General features: G+C 37.8%; 1 protein-coding gene across 4 annotated transcripts in view; it reads left to right on the top strand.

Annotated features, from left to right (window-relative positions):
• The window catches only part of Sgms1 (sphingomyelin synthase 1), a 241,629-nt gene that overhangs the window by 123,790 nt on the left and 97,087 nt on the right, over positions 1 to 20,752 (top strand). For all 4 annotated transcript variants that reach the window (XM_040273817.2, XM_021735877.3, XM_040273816.2 and 1 more), the window contains one exon: positions 13,546 to 13,626. The gene's annotated coding sequence lies outside the window, so the exon portion shown is untranslated. The remainder of the gene's footprint in view (positions 1 to 13,545; positions 13,627 to 20,752) is intronic.

Raw genomic sequence — 20,752 nt, 5'->3', positions numbered from 1 at the left:
TTGGTGTTGTGATTTTGATCTTGATCACCATTAACTGACCCTGATGTTCATACTAATAATCCTGACCAAAGTACATTGTGCTGTGTGGGTTTTCTAGGCATGCTCACTGAATTTCAGCAGGAGTAAGAATCTGGTTAAATATAAATCTCAGTTCCTAGAGAGTATCTCTAGGAACTAGTTTCTGAGAATGACTGAAAAGTTAGTGTGAAGGCTGAAAGTTCATCCTAGATGAAACCATTTCCTTTGAATGGTTTGTTTCTTCTTGTTGTTGTTGTTGTGTACGTGTGAAAAATGATTTCAGTAACAGTGTCAGATTGTACTAAACTTACTGAGGTGACCTTCATGAGAATCACTCCCAACAATGTTTGTATATTTTGAATGAGGTTTAAATACTGACATTAGAAATAAATATTTGGTAATCATTTAGTTCCCTGACTTTTGTAGTGGTACTGTAAAACAGCAGTTGTTTGGGTCCTTTCTTTCACAGCCTTTATTTGGAGAGGAGGTGTATTTTTAAATAGACTCCATTCTTTAGAGCAGTTTTATGTTCATGCAAAAATGAATAGAAAGCTCAGAGATTTTCATCTACCCTTGCCCCCAGATATTTCTTACTATCCCCTACTATGGTGGTACATTTGTTAGAACTGATGAACTTACACTGATTCATCTGTATCTCCAAAAATCTTTTGTTTATGTTAGAGTTCACTCTTGGTGTTGAGCATTCTATGAATTTATAATGATATTATACATAGCTGAGATTGGGGGGCAATTGTGGAGATAAGAAAGACCCCCAAGAAAGTAAGAAGGAAGTGCTGAAAAAGAAAGGACAAAGTATGTGGTGTTCTGAAAGCCAAGAGAAGTGTTGCTCGTCAGGGATGTTGAGTGAGAACTGACCATCAGCTCCAGCAGATTTGAAGGTCATTGTTGATATTCAAATGAGTGGTTTTTAAGTAGAATAGTGGGGCAAAAGTGGACTCAGGAAAGGATGGAAGAGGAAAGTACAGTTGAGATTCCCTGAGTGAGAATCAACCCATCTTCTTTCTTCATTTTGAGCCCCACACTACAGTTCCCTGAGCAGCCTTCAGATTAACTGTGCACAGGAGCCTACGGAACCAGCTCTGGGATGGTGTGCAAGGTGTGGAAAAGTGGTATAAGACACAGTTGCCTGAGATCCTTTTCTGTGGGAAGAATGATGTTCTTTAAAAAGTATTATGGGCAGTACAGCATGGCGACTGTAGTTAATAATATACAGTTTCCTGAAAACTGCTAAGAGAATAGATTTTAAGTATTCTTACAACAAAATAATTGTGTGAATAATGCATATGTTTATTAGCTCAATGCACCCGTTCCATGGTGCTCAGCTAGGTATGTCAAAACAAGGCTTTGTGCATGATAATTATGTGTACTTTTTAGTTGTCAATGAAAAATAATTAAGAAGAAGAAAAAGGAATATAAGTTCTTCTCCCTGAAGCTGAGAGCATGGGAATATGGAAATAATTACTAAAATAAATTTTTCTTTTTTAAAATGTTTGTGCCTTTAGAAAAAGAATAGCTAAATTCATTATGTTTGCTTTTTACCTGTTATTCATCAATATTGAATGTGTGATTTTGGAGAGAAGAAAAGTGATACGTTTTTCCTAGTGAGGTCTTAAATTTATTTTCAAGAACATTTGTTTAGACTTTTTTTTTGTGTGTGTGTGTGTGTGTGTGGTGCTGGGAATAGAACTCAGGGCCTTTGCATGCTGAGTAAGTACTTTACCACTGAGCTACACCCCCAGTCCTTATTTACACCTTAAGGTAATTGTGTGTATGTATGTATACGTAAGTATATATGTATATGTGTATGCATGTATGTATATACGTGTGTGTGTGTCTCTTACTAGACTATGAGCTCCTCAACAGCCATTTCTAACTTTCTCTTTTTTATTTCTCTAGTGATCATTGTGTTATCTGGCATGCAATAGAAATTTATAAATATTGTAGAATGAAAATAATACTAAACATTTGGATTTACATTTTATACTTTTTCTTCTTCTTGAGTTTCTTTGCTATTGTATTGTAAAAAATGACCTTTTGTTAATGGGATAAGCAAAATTAAAATCTACAGGACAGATCTCTTAATTTCTCTGTTTAAAGAGAATTTTGACAGAAATCAGATGATACTTTTTTCATTTGCTTTGATTGTATGTGTATTTCACCAATAAAATGAGCCAATTAAGCACATACCCTCTCTGTTTGAGGTTTTAGAAATTCTACCCCAAGGTGACAAGAAAACCAAATTTGACCTGTGAGAGGCTACATCTTTTCCAGAATTCAAAGACCTTTTTCTGTGATCTGATTTTAAATCTTGGTTTCATTTATATGCTAAACATTGTACCAATTGGAACTGAACACTTCTCTCTCAAGATAGAACGTGTCTGTGGCCTCAGAAAGTTTTTATATGCTCATTTCCAGCCAGTTGTCCCTCCCAGACACAAATGCTAATTAATGTGATTCTATCACAGATGTTGCCTCTTGGAGCACATCAGATGTATAGCCTTCTACTGAGTGTACTCTTAAATGTCTGGCTACTTCTGCTCCACCTCGTGTTTTTGAGATTCATACTGGCTGTTGCATGTACAAATAAGTTGTTCCTTGATGTTTCTGAGTAGTATTCCATTGTATGAATTTATTTATTCCCCTGTTGATGAACATTTGGGTAGGCTATCGTTTTTTTTGTCATTATGAATATGGTATTTATTGTAAACATTTTTTATATAAGTCTTGTGAACATGTTTTCATTTCTTTTGTAAAAATAATTGGGAGTATATCAGTGAGGAAATGTATATTTAATTTCCTCATAAATTGCCAAGGCTTTCCCCCAAAGGGGTTATAAAATTTACATGCCCATTAGCAATTTGTGAGATGCTCCAATATAATCCAAATTTTCGCTCACTCTTGCTTTTGTCATTGTTTTTAATATTTGCATTCTAGTGGGTGTAAAATGGTATCTTCTGTCCTGTGATTTCCTCAACTAATGATGTTGAAAATGCATTCATGTGCCAGTCATTCTGTATGGAGCATCAAGTCAAATCTTTTGCTATTTTAAAAATTGAGTTGTGTGACTTTCTTATTAAATCATAATAGCTCTTTATATATACAAGGCCTTTGCAAAATTGGTGAATATTTTGCAGTTGATGGTTAACTTTCATTTTCTTTTCTGTGTCTTTCCAAAAAACAGAAGTTTTAAATTTGATGATGTCTAACTTATCAGTTATTCTTTTATCTGTAGTGTGTTGCCTACTTCATGGTCACAAACACACATTCCTACATCTTCGTGTAAATGTTTTATAGTTTTAGCTATTATGATTAGTTATAGGTTCTTTTTTTTCCCTAAAGAATTTCTTCTTTTTTTCCCTATACATTTATTTTATTTATTTATTTAAATAAACATTTAAGGATGTTGAAACATGTTTTTTTTTCAATCTGTCAGCAAAGCTATGTTGAATAGTAACAGAATTGCCTTATTTTATTTTCTCTGTATGTGATGTTTCTTTTAAATACCTTTGAAGTATTGTCTAAACAGCAGTTTTTTGTTTAAAATAACTTAAAACTGTTATCAAAATGTATTTATTACATAAAATGAAGAAAATATTGATAAATAAAAAGGAAGGAAGCTAAATTACTGCAACCTTAATCTCTCTTCCAGGGACAACTACCAGTGGGGAGAATGTATCTTTTTTAGCTCTTTTCTGTTTTAATGTGCAAAACTGGTCCACAGTATATTTTATAAGCCCATTTTCCTTTCTTGTTCAAATAGTTTATGTGTGTGAATGATTGTGCATTTGTATATACTGTGTATATTTATTTAAGCACTGCATAATTTTGGAATTTGATTAAGGCTAGGAAAAAAGTGTCCTTTTTTAGCAATAAGAAATTGTGCAGATCTTAGCTAGGCATAATGGTGCATACCTACAATCCCAGCGGCTCAAGAGGCTGAGGCAAGAGAATCTGAGTCCAAAGCCAGCCTCAGCAAAAGCGAGGTGCTAAGCAACTCAGTGAGACCCTGTCTCTAAATAAAATACAAAATAGGGCTGGGGATGTGGCTCAGTGGTCAAATGCCCCTGAGTTCAATCCCTGGTACTCCCCCGCCCCCCGCCAAGAAATTGTGCAGATCTTGTTTGAAGTCTCTGTAGCCAAATATTTTTGAATATTCTAGGGCCTGGGAAAGTATAAGTTTCATCATTAACTAGAACTGCATTTTTTCCCCAAGGGCTTCTATTTGGATCCCCCTGAGAATGGGTGGCTTGATCCTACTGTCCAAGTCCAGGAGTAGTTTGCTGCTTCCTGGCAACTGGACTTCACTTCTTCCGATGGCTTTAGTTCCTTGCCCATCGTGGCATCAGTAAAAATCTATGTAAGATCATACTTTGCCAGTTTCTACCACCTATGTGGTCACTACACAGTGCCATTTGGAAACACCAAAGCCTTCCATTTATTTCTTCATTCCCTGCTAGTTTGTTCCTGTTGGACAGGGCAGTGTTCTAGAAGTCTGTCATCTAGCAGGAAAGCAGATATTGAACAAGAATAACATGGATACCAAGAGTCAAGGAGAAGTTCATTGTCCTAGAAATGTATGGTAGGAGCATGGACCTTATCCAGGATATTTTGGAGTAGTTTCTTGGAGAAAAAACTTGGTACCAAAGTGAGGAGTTAGGTTACAAAAGAAAAGGGGGACAGGAAAAGCCAAGGAGAGTCTTCAAGGCAGAGGATCTGTCAGAAACAGATATGAGGATCTGTTGAATTGTCTCTGTTCGTGACAGTTTTCTTTTGTTCATTCCTTTTGGAACATTAGTAATTTGCCCCCCATAACCATCCATGTAAAATGTGCTAAGACGGGGTTTAACGGTTCTGTGAATCATAGTCGACAAAATATTTTACAGAGGGCCTGGGGATGTGGCTCAAGCGGTAGCGCGCTCGCCTGGCATGCGTGCGGCCCGGGTTCGATCCTCAGCACCACATACCAACAAAGATGTTGTGTCCACCGAGAACTAAAAAATAAATATTAAAAATTCTCTCTATCTCTCTCTCCTCTCTCTCACTCTATCTTTAAAAAAAAAAATATTTTACAGATTGGCTCCACTTGGAGATGACTTTGGATACATTAGTACTGAGCCCATGTATCACTTCACCTCCTAGTCACAGGGCAGTGCTGAGCACCACACATAGATGTCTGTGGCAGTACGCCTGGAGCCCTTGCCAGCGGAATGGCTGTGCTGTGGGCAGACTTTTTTATTTAGATGCTATCATCTTTCTCTTTATCTTTTTGGTATGTCATGTGTTTCCTGTGGATACCAAAGGTCAGAAAACTATAGCCCGCAGGCTGTGTCTGGCCTGGATCTGTTTTTGTCAGTGCCATTTTACTGCAACACCGGCGTATCCATTCACTTGAGCATTATCTCTGGCAATTTTCACTTGTTGGTGGCAGAGTTGAGCATTTGCAAAGATACTATACGCCTAGCAAAGCTTAAAATATTTGCTCTCTGGTCCTTTACAGAAAACATTTGCTGACCTTTGGTCTAGGCATAATCCATAACCAACTGCCCCACATAATTTCTTTGTTCTGTTTGGTGCTTCTTCTTTCTTTCATTGCTGTTTTCTCTTGTTTTCTCCAGAGCCAGTCTGTAGTTTGTCATCTCATTGGTCTCATTTTTTTCTTTCTTCTCTCCTTTCTTATTACAGGTTGTGCTAATAAGTAGAAGGGATCCGTATATCACATTGCATCTCTGTCAGTCTTGGTATTGACTCTCCTTCACTTAAATTTTGATCCTTGCTCACTCTCAGAGGATTTTCCCATTATTTCTTGGTTCACTGTGGCCTGGAAGAGAAAAAGGACAAACTTAGGCTCCAATAGAAGAATTGTGTTTAATGTTGAATTCTGTCATCAGGAAGTATGTATGTCAGGCATATCGTTTTGCTTTTCTGAATTTCAAGTTCTTCTTCAAAAAATGCGGATGCCTGTCTGCTTCAGGATTGTTGCAGGGATTAAAACATCTAAATGTTAATGTATCTTCATTTGTTCTTTTCTGTGCAGCTAATGGTGCTAGATGAGATTTCTTTTATCTATATGTTTGTGAAAATTTTACTTCTAAATTTATTTCAAAAAATATGGCTTATGTTTTATTTTGAAAATTCTGCTCAGATAACAATAAGGAAACTATTTTTATTATATACCATTAGTTTAGGAAATCATAAATCTCAAATTTTCTGAATTAAAAACATCAATATTATTGAATGAAAGCCCCTTTAAATGTATTTTTAAGCTAGAAACAGTGCATTTTAAGGTAGATGGGATGGATGTAGTGCTAAATTTACAAATTACAGACATTTGGATTCCTAAATGACTGAGTTTATGAGTAATATTTTTGTTACTACAGTTTCTATGGTAGAAGGTAAAAGTACAGACTTTGCATTCTGGGTGCCATGCCATACACTTGGAATCGCAGCTACTTGGGAGGCTAAAGTAGAAGGATGACCAGTTCGAGGCCAGCCTGAGCAACTTTGGGAGACCCTTTCTCAAAACAAAAACAGTCTTTTCTCTACTAAAGGCATTTGCCTGTTGTGAAAACAGAATGCATCTTAGGGAAATCCCACTACTTTAAATTGAGTACAACAGAAAAGATTGCCTGTGTCCATTTTATTTCATTGGAAAGGAGATAGTGTTTTCAGGTCACACAAGATGAAGAAATAGAGGAATCTCTTGTGTTTTAGATGCCACTTGCTAGTTAGAGGCAGCACCTTGCTGGTCTGGGTTAGTTATGCTGTCATATCCCTTTGAGTTTTGGTTTCCCTTTTTTCTTTAAAAAATTTACATATAAATATATATAGTTTTTAACATATAAAAACATTTAAAATATTTTAAATATCTATATTTTTAAATCTTTCTTTCACAAAGATCTTTCACCCATTTAGGTAGTAACTCTAATACCTCTAATTCCAGAGTTACAATTGAAACTTAAGTGTTATTGGGTTATAGTTTGGACGGGTGGAAGTTACACACCCTTCTTTTTCACCTTATTTTCAGACCAATGGGTAGACCAATGAGAGTTAGCGATAAAGGAGATTTAGGAGTAAAGCTGATTGGAGGACTGTGGCCCAGTGGGTTTTCAGGTGTTTCATGCTTGAGTAAGGCCAATTTCCCCCTCACAGGATGGAGGGAGCAACCTGCAATCCACCCCAACTGTGGGCAGGCACCCAAATCCCCCCATTCCTTAGGGTGAGGTGTGGGAGAAGATGAAACAGTAGACTCCTGGAAAGTCCTCCAAATGAAAACAGGAAGCTGGGGAAATGGAGGTTTCTCACTTACACTTTGCTGAATGGACGCATTGCATGCTCTTCACACGATTTGTTTTCTGAAGAGTTTGTGCTGCTTTCTCAGCAACTTTCTCAGCTTCCTCATCTATAAAACTAGCATAGTGATAGTAAGATACCTCATAGTGCTGTTATCAAGATTAAGTGAATTCGCACATGTGAAGCATGTAGAAGGAAATGTAGCATGCACTAAGAAGTTTGTGCTATTTTTACCTTTAGTAATATTAATGTTATATAGCAATATTATGTCAAAACATTCAAATGCATTTAAAACATGGAAGAGTTAATGATGTCTAAGTGATGGTCATATAGTACATGTAGAGGTCCAAGTTTATATTGAGAGAAAACTGCTGTCTACCTGAGAGAAGATAATCCATTATTCATTTTTTTGTTTGTTTCAAACATATTCATTTATTCATGGTACTGAGGAAAGGATTAGGAAGGAAACTGTTAGGAAGGAGTGGAAGGCTATTATTATTATTATTATTATTAAATTTTCTTTTAGGCTGGGAGAGTTCATAACAGGACCTGGGGGTGTTTTAAGCCTTTGTTTGGAAAACTTTGGATGCTACCTTACTGGAAACATTACACAGAAAAACAGGTTGCTATTTATTTTAAATATAGAATTTTCTAGGAGAAAAGAGAGTTCTGGTCTACATCCTTAATAGCCTACCAAAACTATTCCAGTTTAAACTGGGAATAGTTCTGTCTGCCTTGGTTGCTTGTTTAGCTGTGGTTACTCTGGCTGAAAACACTAGAAAGAATAGTTTGTTTATATCCAGATGTGTTTCCTCTATACAGCACCTACCACATCACTTTGGAATATAGATACCCTTATATGTCTGTTGAATGGATTGATGAATTAGGAATAGATATAAAGCAGCGGGAGAGACCTGCTTGTACAAGTTTCTGTGCCAGCCCTTCTTCTTCCCTGCTTAACATTTCATTTAAAAAAAAAAAAAAGAAGCAAATCATTCATAAGAAAAGGCAACCTATTTTAGGAACATCTCAGCTTACTTAGAAAGTACTGTGCATTGCTTTTGAAAATGGATTGAACATTTAATATGAATGTTTTATGCAGTGTTATTTTTCCTCTTGTCACCAAGCTTAGATTTTAGAAGTAGGAGCTTTGTAGTGTCATAAAAAGTTAGTTCCTATTTTTGCCCCTCAGAATATTTGATACTGCTGATATCATTATTTCTAGCATTAAAACTCAAGTCTAGGGCTGGGGATGTGGCTCAAGCGGTAGTGCACTTGCTTGGCAGGCGCGGGGCCCTGGGTTCGATCCTCAGCACCACATAAAAATTAAAAAAAAAAAATAAAGATGTTGTGTCCACCGAAAAACTAAAAAAAATAAATAAATATTAAAAAAATTCTCTGTCTAAAAAAAAAGAAACCTCAAGTCTAGTAGAGCTCAGTATTGAGAGGCCTGGGAAACAGAAGACCTAAAATATGCTGCTGTTGATGGGCCCTGGATGGGCCACTTGAAGTCTGGGTCTATGTGTCATCATCTGTCCAATAGAGACCGGGACTAGAGGGTGGAGGAGGTTTTCCCGGCTTTCAGAGGGTGAACGGAGGATTTCCCCAGTAGTGTCTGCCTATGATAAGAAGTCTCTGGGTCAGTGAGGTAGTCTTACCTGTACACGCTGGCCAGGAATTGGTATTAATTAAGGTGATTTGTAGAAGCTATAGGTTCTTGTTCAGAAAGTTTACATATATATATATATTAGATGTTGATGGACCTTTATTTTATTCATTTATTTATATGTGGTGCTGAGAATTGAACCCAGTGCCTCACACATGCTAGGCAAGTGCTCTACCACTGAGCCACAACCCCAGCCCCTATATGTTTGGTTTTTAAAGAGCCCATATTAAGAAAATTTAGTGTGTTTTAATTTTTATAAAGTCTCAGAATGACTAATAGATAAAATATCCAAGTTATCTTTTTGTGTGTATGTGTACTAGTCACTCTCCCACTGAGCTGTATCTCCAGCTCTTCTAATTTTATGACAAGGTTTCATTAAATGGCCTGTTTTGACCTCAAACTTGTGATCACTTGCCTGACATTCCTAGGTTGCTGGGGTTAGAGGAGTGTACCCCTGTGCCTGACTCTCACTTATCCTTTCAAACATGTGTTTTAAGTACTGTTCAAGTCTGACATATCACATGTACATATTCTTGTTGAAATTATTTTATGATGGGTAGGGTATATAGTTCATGTAATGTTCAAAATTCTCTTGCTCTTCTAAATGTGTCAGGGTTTGGCTTTTGAAGCTGGCTACAGCCTGATCACCAATAGAAGATTGTTACTTTGTTGTTAAATATTAGGGATGATATCCTCCCAATGGCAAGACTCAGTCTAGAGAGCCTGTGTAGGGCAGCCAGAGACCATGGGAAAGGGGGACGCATGCTGATGCCAAGGCAGGGTCCTGCCCAATCTTTTCCTGTCCTCTGTCAGAAGGACATGGGAAGGCATCAGGGACATGCACTTCCCTTCTGTACTAGTTATCTGTAGCTACCAAACAGTCAAAAGTGGCACACACTTGGAAGCATGATCAATTCAGTGGTTACCCCACCATGCCTCTGAGTTAGGAGCCTGGGCATGACAGCTGGGGCCTAGGCAAGACTGTGGTCAATGTGTCAGCTGTGGTCGCCATTCTGTTTTTTTGAGGCTTGGTTGAGGAAGAATTTGCTTCTGTGTTTAGGTGGTTGTCAGATGTCAGTTTCTTGTGGGTTCTTTTTTTTTTTTTTTTTTCTGGAATTGAACCTAGGGCCTTGAGCATGCAAGGCAAGCACTCTATCAACTGAGCTATATCCCCAGCCCTCTTTGTGGGTTCTTGGACTGAACATTTCAGTTTCTTGCTGTCAGCTGGAGGTTGCCCTCATGTGGCTCTCTCATAAGGCAGCTCAAAACATGCAATGTGCTTTTCAAAGCCAGCAAGGGAGAAAGAGTTGCCGCAGAATTATAGTATTATTATAGACATTGTAATCTTATGTAATATAACTACGTATGTGCTGTCATTTTTGCATTAATTTATCGGTTATAAGAATGTCATGAGAGGGGATTACCCAATGCATGGATAAGAGACTGAGATCAAGGGGCCACTTCAGAGTCTGCCATATCTGAGGCTGGCAGAGAGTATGGATTCTCTTTATTCTTTCCTCTATGCATTCTCCTATGTGACCAGGAACATGTTTCTTATCCCTTCTGTTTTAATCCTTTATTCTGATCTACAGAGAATTTAGCAACCTTGAGTAATTTTTTTCTCCTCTTTCCTGATATAAAAATGCAATGAAAAGATAACAGGAAACTGCCTGAGGAAATAATTCTTGTACTCTTGGGGGTGCTCCCTTTGGGTATGTGACATGTTCTCTACCAGGTGTTTCTAAGTCATAGTGTGGCTTATATAGAAAAAGGCCCCAAGTGAGCTCTTCTCAGCTTTTGTGTTTCTGATCACTTGCTTGTGTGTGTGTGTGTGTGTGTGTGTGTGTGTGTGTGTGTGTGTGTATGTGTGTATGTGGTACTGGAGATTGAGCCCAGTGATGCTGAGCTACATCCCCATTCCTTTTTATTTTTATTTTGAGAAATAAAAATAAGTTGCTGAAGCTGGCCTGGAACTTATCCTCCTGCAAGCACTAGATTCCAAAACTAGTTTGTTTTCACATGCCGGATCTCATGCAGTTTTATATGAAGAATGATTAGGAAGTACTGGGTTTTAAAAAAAAAAATCACAGATAGGATTTATATGGCCACAATATTCTTTCTAATTCCATCAACTGAGTTAATTGCTTCTCTACCATCACTACTGCCATTGCTCTGTATTCTTTCAAATGAATTTTATTTTAATCATCCCCAGCCCCAGTGCTTAGCACAGAGTCTTCTGCTGTGAATGGAGAGTTCATCGAAGTTGTGTGTTGAAGTCACTGATAATTCTTTTGAATAATCAACCACAGTGGTGACAGATTACCATTTGGTGATGATTTTGACTCTTTGAACTAATGTGTTAAAATATTTTCCATGATAGCATATAAAGTCGTCTTTTTCAAATATCAGGAGAAAACTGTACTCAATGAGACAGATTTTCTTGTGAATATAGTGCGCTGACTGAAGGTAAAAAGGAGTATTCAACTGATCTCGAGGAGCCAGCACCATTATAGTGAGTCCCAAAGAGGATTACTTGGAAGGGGTCCAGGAGAACCTTTTTTAGATGTACAGTTCCAACACTTATGTTTAAAAGTTGATATGACCTCACCTAGAAGATTTTTTGTTTTTTTAAGCAAAGCTTACAGAACCATGCTGTCACCAGTGCAGCAGTAATGTAGTGTGAAGATAACCTTCATGATAGGCTGCCAGGATGGCTTTTATCTTGCAGAGATGCCCATGGAGTGCACAGTATTACATTGTGCACCAGGAGGAATAGCACTGGTGGAGATGATTCATTTCTTCCTTTAGAGAATTTGTCATTCAAAAAAAAAAAAAAAAAGAAAGAAAGAAAGAAAGAAACTCAGTCCTCTTTGGCCATTGTTTCCTCTTACTTTGTTTTGCAATACTGGGGGTTAAACCCAGGGCCTCCCGCAGGGTAGGCAAGTGCTCCACCATTGAGTTACAACCCAGCTCCCTCACATGAGGAATGCCAACAAATGCATAGCTAGAACTTTCTGTTTGCTCATGTTATTAAAGACTGTCCGCTAAGGTGAGCATTTTTATCTAACACTCCTTCTCAATTGACTTAGAAAAGTTTTAAGTTGTTGTCAAAACTGTGATTGGAACCTCTATTCAAAGAGTTCATATGAGGAATATAAGACCTTAATGGACTGCATACCATAATTGCAGTTGTAGCCATGTTAATAGACTCTACCATAATCACATTAGTGAGCACTATAATTGTAGTTTTATTTTGAGAACATATTGTATGATGGGCTCTGTACATACATTATCTCTAAATTGTATAACCATTCATCAAGGTAGGTATCATTGTTCTTATTTTAAAGGCCTGAAAACTGAGTTTTAGATGGAAGAGATTTTTCTGCAAAGATCACACTGTTGTTAAATAGCACAGGTGTGGTTCAGTCCTATTTATTTGAACCTGTATCAAACTTTACTGCATTTTTCATAATTTAAAAGGCTTCCATATAAAGTAACCAGGCTTATAAAGCCATAGCTAGCCAATGAGCACACCCCCCTCAGTGTTGGGTGTAATCTACAAGTCTGTAACTCTTTGGTCCTTCCCTGGTATTTTTATTGATTCTGGCAAGTTTTTCCTTTGTTACTAGGGAAGTGCTCTGGATTTATGTGGTGTTTGTTCTGTTCCCTCCCTTCTTAATCCACTCCCTGTCCCCTTATCCTATTATGGTTTAAGTAACTCAAAGTTTCTGCCTTTTCTTTGGGTACCTGAGGTGACACTGTGGTACCCCTGTGTATAGACGGAGCCATGTTACAATTGATCTCTTCTCTCTGAATCACCATTAGGGCTTGAAAAGATGAAAATTAACTTAGGTTCCGATTTTATCAGTGTTGTCTACTTGGAGCCGTGAGTTCTTCACGTAAAATGAGCAATGGTTCTGGGTACCAGGAGGGTGTTTTTACTTGGAGCCCTTTTTTGAAGAAAAGAAAGCAGAAAGTCCTATCCTTAGTTTGTTGACCCTAAAATGTTACAACAATAAAAAAAAGTAAAATATTGTTCTGAATGATTTCGATTAGGAAAAGGAAGGCACTTTGCTTGGCATATGCCATAGAGAACAGTGGCTGTGTTTAACAACCAACTTGCTCTGTCTCAGAGCAGAGGCGAAGCCCTCTGCTGTGCTCCCAGGCAATTAGTCACTCACTTGGAGAACTTAGAAGTGGGTGGGGTGGGGAAAGGAAGAGAAGATGCTTCTCCTTCCTAGGAGATGGACTGCAGACCTCTTCCTGAAAATACAGTGGAGGGTATCCTAAAATTTTTCCACCCCAACCCCTACATGTGCTTTTTATTTTTTTTCCCCTCGTGGGGTAATTTTGTTATTAGTCTTGCTCTTCTTCTTTTTCTTCTTCTTCTTTTTTCTTTTTTCTTTTTTTTTTTTTAGGAAAAAAAGGGAAGAGATGACTACGTTTTAAAATGTATTCTGCCTGTAACAGAAAGAAAAGACTAATGCAGTGGAAACTGAATAGTGACCATTGTACGACATAACCAATCAGATTCTTTCTTCTTGTAACAGGTGATGGAAATGTACTGGAACAGTGCGAGAAACTGGTAGCATATAGGAAGCCAAGATGACAAGAATTTTTTCAAATAATCCGTGAGTAAATTTTTATGAGCAATTTGAAATTCTTTTAACTAACAGGTGAATTGTTTTTAAGACATACTGTTAAAAGGATGCACAATCAAATAACTTACAAGTGTAAAGGAGAAAATGTCTTAAATAGTCATTATCAAACACTTCAGAATATTAATGCTAACATTTGAAGAATTTTATTTTTGTAAAATTCTGTCTTGGTATGGTATGCCATTTTTTATTGGGTATATAGATTTAGTGAACAGAACAAACGTATTTGAAGAATTAAATGAGAATTTCTTGCACCAGGTCAACATTTAAATTAAACTTTGAATGTCCCATCTGAATGTAGATGTTCTTGGTTCCATTGGTTCCTTGTGGCCTGTTTCTTACTCAGATAGCTTTTGTGGGTTCATTATAATAAATATAAACAAACTTGTTGAATATGAATAAAATTTGTTCTTTGTACCTTCTCCCTATCTGCATTAATGGTTGTTAATTATCTACAGTTACATGTGGTTGATTTTGGTTTCATTATGAAAATGATTATGGTAGTACGTGTGGTAGCTTAGGGGAAAAACCATATATTTTTGACTCAGTCATCTCCAGATGTCTGACTTACTCTTTCGCCTTTTAGTGGTTACTTCACCTCTTAAAACCTCTCTTGACTCATCTATATATTGGACTTGATATTGTCTCTCTTGGCATGAAGGATTGTTAGAGTACATTGTGTCATAAATGGTACATCACAGGGCTACCATAAATGGAGTTACTTTCTGTCCTTGTAGTCATATCAAGATTTATAATCTACAAGCCTTTATTTTGACTAAAAATATCGGCCAGCTCAAATTCCATAGCTATTGTGAAGTAGTGCTGGTTAACACTGTAGGTATTGTATACAGGTAAAAAGTGTGAGGAAAATGGCCCTTCCAGGAGGGTTCACTGGGTTGGAGATTTCTGGTGTACCCCTGCCCACTGCAGCAGCTGATTTCACATTCCCAGCGAAAGTCACTGAAAGCAGGGCTGGGAGGGATGTGCAGTAGCACACCATGGGATAGTTCCTACTGAACAGGTATTTGTAGCTGTAAATAGCATCAATAGCATGGTAATAGTAAAACAATTAGGAAATAATAAAGTTTGGAGGACACTTATTACAATTGTCTTTAGTATTTTTTTTTTTTTTTTTTTTACAAATTTGAGTAAAAATAATTTAACTTTTAACAGTGGCTGTGTTTAACAACCAACTTGCCGATAATCTTGAGAAATTCACACTGGGCTCTATGGACTCTCTGTGAAGCCACAGTTCTCTGAGTTATCTGTTTCAGCCCTGGCGGAAAGAGTTTGGTTTGGTTGATAAAAGCAAGGTTTGGTTTTTGAATCAGTGCTTGGTGTAACCCAAGTTATGCTCACAACAGCTTCTGGGATTGTAGGTAAAGGCAATTTAGAAGTTTCAGCCTCCTTGTAAAGAGTATGAGTGGAGTTCTTGAGTTGTGGACTCAGCATTGTCGTTGACCCCTGGCACTGCCTTCCCCATTCTGGCTGCTGAGTGATAAGACCTGGAGACTGGTCACAATGCCCACTACCTGTTGAGCTGCCTTCTCTCCCTTCCCCATATTCTCTCAAATCTAAATTCCTTCAAGTAGTGCCATTGCAGGGACAAGTGGCCAGGGTTCCTCCAGACCAGGCACTCCATGTAGCTGTGCTTTTGACTCAAAAATTAAGTTTAATGAAAAGTAATTTGCCTCCAGAGAGAAAAACAAAACAAAACCTGGGCAGCGTAAACCTTGGCTTGATTGAAATCTTAGGGAGTAAACTGAAGGAAAGAAAGGAAACTGGATCAGATAGCTCAGTGTTTCATCAAGAAGCATTTTCTTCTTCAGTTTTTCTAACTTGCCCTTTAGAAGGAAATAATTGAAGCCTGAAATTGCTAAGTAACAGCTAAGAATGTGGTGGTTGTTTTTATTTTAAATCTCACCCACCTAGTTCTCAAAAACACTTTCTTTATTAAACCTTAAAAAAAAATGCCTTGGCTATTTCAAAACATTCATTGTGTCAATTCCCTGAATCAAGCTTACATAATCTTAAAATATTCATTTCTCTTATTTCCTCTTAAAAGGTTATTTATAGTTCCCACTAAGCCAAAGGATTATTGGATTATTGCAAAACTAATCCTTGTTCATTTCATGCAGAAGCTCATAGTTAAAATCTGAGAGAATGGCCTGAATTAGGAAATACTTCCCTGTAGCTTAATCAGATCGGCTGTGGCTACCTTACTTTGAAAGCAAACATGGCAATAGGAATTAATAGAAAAATTTTACCACAGATAAAACATTCTGATTTACATTGTCATCTCTCATTTTGTGTAGTTTCTGAACATCCCAGACAGAACTGAATTTTTGATCAGAGACTGTTAGGTGTACACTCTTCGTATGTATACCTTTTGGCATACTTGCAATATCTTGAGACCTACAGTCAGTAGTTTATGGAGACTTGGGAGTCATGGGTTGGGGATGGATTCCAGTATAAATCAAACAGGCTTATTCTACTTCCAGAATCAGTAATCAAGCCTTAAAAAAAAATGCAATCTCAGACTGAATTTGGTAGCTGCTATTAAGGGGTGGCAAGAGGAATGGGCCAGATCAGATAGGGTTCTAGGAGCAGAAGATGTTTGGATTGGATGTTTGACAACTAATGTCTTTTTTTTTAAAAAAATATTTTTAGTTATAGTTGAACACAATACCTTTATTTTTATTTATTTTTATGTGGCACTAAGGATTGAACCCAGGGCCTCGCACGTGCTAGGTGAGCACTCTACTACTGAGCCATAACCCTAGTCCACAACTAATGTCTTTTTATTAAATTATAAAAGTTAATATTGCTGATTGGAAAGAACTATAAAAATGTGGAAATTATTAGATCAAAAATCAATTTATCATTACCAAGAGATAACCATTATTAACATTGTGTTTTTGTATTCTGCCATACTTTCTAGGCCTGTGTTAGAAACACTGTCTTTTCCTGCCCAGTGTGGGTCAAGTTATAACTATTATTTTGAAATTTGTTTCTATTGATAGTTATTGAGATGATGCCATCAGTTAATATCTATGATATATATATATATAAACCTCATGTAGCATTTCTTGAGTCTGTGGTGTATTCCTTAATACTGGACATTTTGGTTGTTTTCCACTTTTCATTTGTGTAGAGTACACCTGTTATAGTTAAAGCAACGTCCTGGGGTTTCATAAACTGACTTCCAGACCACTCACGTATAATCAAATCAAGCCTTTATTGAAGTACACCGGTATTGGCTTACCAGAACATTAAGCTGTCCCCCTGATCAGCCCCGAACAATTGCAAGGGTGCTCCCTATGAGCCTGAAAACCACAAAAGAGGTATTTGGAGGGTCTAGCCAATGCAAGCAAGCCAGGTTACAGAAGCAGGATAGTGCAATCAAGCGGTGGGACGCTTAGCCAATCACAGTTATCCCATCACCCCAGTTACAGATACAGAGCCCGCGTTACCCTAGTTACAGAAATAATGCCCCATTAGGTAGTTCCCTGTTCTTAAAGGTTTCTATAGCAAAAGGGAAAGAACATCTTGCCCCAGTCATGACCCTTCTACTTGGCATGGTTGTTTTACAAAATGGAGTCACAAAACAAAATGGAGTCACTTTTGCCTTTACTATCACACACCATAATGAACATCTCTGTACACCCATCATGGCCCACTCACCGTACTGTCTGGATAGGATACTTGAACAGAGATGGACCAGAGCTTCTTCCTAGAAGAAACAGGGAAAGGCAGAAATTATAGGAAGATCCCCTTCTGGGGGAAAGGCTGGAATTATGACTTAGTAGATGGAAAAAGAGAAGGGGAATAGTGCTAATTAGGACTGGAGATGGAAGATAGAGGAAAGATTTGATGTGAAACCCTTCTTTTGTTCTCATTAAAAGCCATTTAGGATTCTTTCCCTCCCTCCTTCTCTTCCTTCTTTTTTTCACCTGTCTGTCCTTCTGTCCTGGGATTTAACCTGGGACACTTTACCACTAACCACATCCCCAGCCCTTTTTGTTTTTTATTTTAAGATGGGGTCTCACTACATTGCTTAGGGCCTTGCTAAATTACTAAGACTAGACTCGAACTTAGGATCCTCCTGTCTCAGACTCCTGGGCTGCTGAAATTATGAGCATGTGCCACTGCACCTGGCTGGATTCTCTGTCACATTTAAGTGAATGACTTAATATCTTCATTTGTTCTTGATTTCCCTTATTTGGGGAAGATATATTTATTAATTGTTCTGCATTTCAAATGTTCAAGAAAGACTAGGCCTTTAAAACTTGAGGGTCTTAAGAAACTCACCAATCAGAGAATCAGCAAGAAATAGAAGTCATGGGAAAAGTATATGCGTGGGTAGAAAAAATTACGGAGGGACTGCTTTTTAGAACAGGACATCTTCATCATGACTGGAAGGACGAAAACTGTGTTCCAGTCCTTTTCCATTCCCTTTGTGGTAGCTTGAGCCATTGTGCAAACATTTGTTCTTCTTTCTCCCCTCCCTTTGTTCTGTGAAAGGAATAAACATTTCTAACCTACCGAAGGCAGACTCCTCATGGCTGGCTTGGCCATAAGATCTATTTTGGCTGATGAAATGTGAGTGACAAGAATATGTGCCATTTCTGAGCAGAGACTTTAATGGACATGGCCTGGTTCTGCCATCTCTGCCTCATGTTTGCGTGTCCCAGTTAGGGTGCTCCTTCTGCTTTGGGGCCAGAGTGAAGAGGATATGAGTCTGCAATTGTTGGAGCAGTTAGTTCCTGCAGCATAAATTTAGCCTAAGGAGTGCCTTCTTTCTTTCAGGTTCCCCCACCCTACACATTTGTACTATGAAGAGCTTCCTTCCTCTTTATCTTGAGAAATAGTATGCTTTGTCAACTGTCATGCTGTGATCTTTCCTTGCACTGGACCTTGTCAGAGGTCACCATTTCAGTTAAGGCATGCAAATAAGGTATTTAGATTTGACTAAGGTAACCCTTTTTTCTTCTTCAACTATTTATTGGACGTATTATTTCATGTTGAGGTTTGGACTTCCGAAAGGTTGGGGTAATCCAAGCCCTGGACCCAGCCTTGAAGAATTGGAGCATGTTGGGGTGCTGTGCATCTAAGTAGCTATGAAACAAGGCAGGTGGTGGGAGGGTGGCATGAGGGGAGCTCACTGATGAGCCACCAACTGCCCTCGTGCAGGTGCCACTTTGTCGTGTGTGTGCCTGCCTGCCGTATTCTTTGTGTCATGCTTTTTGATAGTTCAGCTTCACTTTCCTTTCCCTGTCTTGCTTAGCATGTTTACTGGAGCATTTAATTTGTACTGCATGTTAAACTGCCCTGTTCTCAATTTGTAGTTTTCAGTGAGACAATTTGTACTGACTCACTCACTAGCTGGTTTTGTATGTCCTTTCTTTGACATATCATGAGTTGTTTAATTTCACAGATGATGTGCTAAATTTTGTTTTCCATCCTATAAATTGCTTAACACATTGTTACAACAAAATTAAACCCTTAGACAACTGATTGTTTTGTTTTTCCCTCCTCAAGTTCCTGGTTCTCTTTTCCATGATGTATGAACTTGAGTTCATTGTTGTTAATTGGGGTGCTCCTTTCCTTTGTCTTTTTAGGGGTCTAATGTGTTTAAAACTCAGTTATGGGAGAGTCAGTGTGTCTTGGCTTAGTGATCAAATCTTATCTTGATGTGGATACTTTGGACTTGACCTCTTACGATTTCAGGTCACATGTCAGATGACCTGGAGTGTGTCCATTCAGGAGCTCTAACTTTCTTTTCCTCTCTTCCTCCTTCCCCTCCTTCTTTCCCCCCTCCCTCCGTTCTCCTTCCTTCATGACTGAATTTGGCTATTTTCCATCTCATTGCTTCTGACCACCTTCTACTTTGATTTCAGAAGGCACAGAGTAATTTATTCTTAAAACCACCTCTTAAACCAGGATCTTTTAAGCTTTTTGTCCAACACTCATGGAAACAAATGGTTATCTGCCTTTGGCAGAGAAGGTGCACCTTGAGATTGCCAGATTTATTGGTAATGGCCTGCTTCTTGATTATGACAGTGGCTTCCTGGGTATTGATTTTAATATTATGTTATGCATTAAATGTTATATGACTGATTTTTTTAAAGTTTGAAACATAGTTAATACTGCTAACTGCATCCTTTGCATTTATTTTAGTAGACCTGATAATCTACCAATAACAAGGGCCTTTTTTCCCCCTAATTTAAATTTTCTCTTAAAAACAGTTTAGACAGGGATTTTAATGTATGGAGTACCTTTTTAAAGAAATGGCAAAAGAATGTTTTTATGGATGTGCTGTTGATAGATTCTTGATTTTTGGATGATCTTTATTTAAGTACAGGTCAGAATAGTTTAAAGCTTACTAAAAGAAGTATTTTATTAAGCTGTAGAGAAGTACCTTCTTTTAGTAAATAGAAAGTAAAAGTCTAGCTAGTGACTGTGACTGCTCAGAAACACTTTTCTCTCTTTGGGTATTTACAGATTGTGAGACATTCAGTTTTGGTCAACTCCTCTGTAAGCTCACTCTGTCAGGCTCCTCTGAGTGTTAGACATAGTATTTTCAGCTTTGGGATCATATATAGATGACTTTTTTCTTTCTTTTCTTGGTATTGTGGAATAGACCCAGGGGTGCTTTACTACCCAGCCCTTTACATTTTATTTTAAGACAGGATTTTACTAAGTGGCTGAGGCTGGCCTCAAACTTTCCATCCTCTTGCCTCAACCTCCCAAGTCACTGGGATTACAGGTGTGCATACTACTGTGCCCAGCTAGACATGAATTGCTTTGAAGCAGGCCATTGAGCTTGGACATAAATAGTGTCTTGACTCCAGTTTCTTGCAATATTGTATGTGGCTTAAATGTAAAATAATGTGTGTAAAGCTGAAGCCACTGTCATTACTAACTACACAGTAAATGAATTAAAATGAGCTTGTTTTCCTTGTTCTAGGTAGAATTTCAACTAAATTTTTCTTTAGGAACAATGTTATGAATGGCGTTTTGAGTACAGTTTTAAAAACATCGTTGATGTTAAATTTTATATCAATTATGAGTTAAGTAGGCTTTTACAGACTGGCGA

The sequence above is a fragment of the Ictidomys tridecemlineatus genome, chromosome 1 (genome assembly GCF_052094955.1).
Source record: "Ictidomys tridecemlineatus isolate mIctTri1 chromosome 1, mIctTri1.hap1, whole genome shotgun sequence".
Taxonomy (NCBI): Eukaryota; Metazoa; Chordata; class Mammalia; order Rodentia; family Sciuridae; genus Ictidomys; species Ictidomys tridecemlineatus.
Note: the sequence above shows the minus strand (reverse complement) of the source record. Positions and strands in the feature narration are given on the sequence as shown.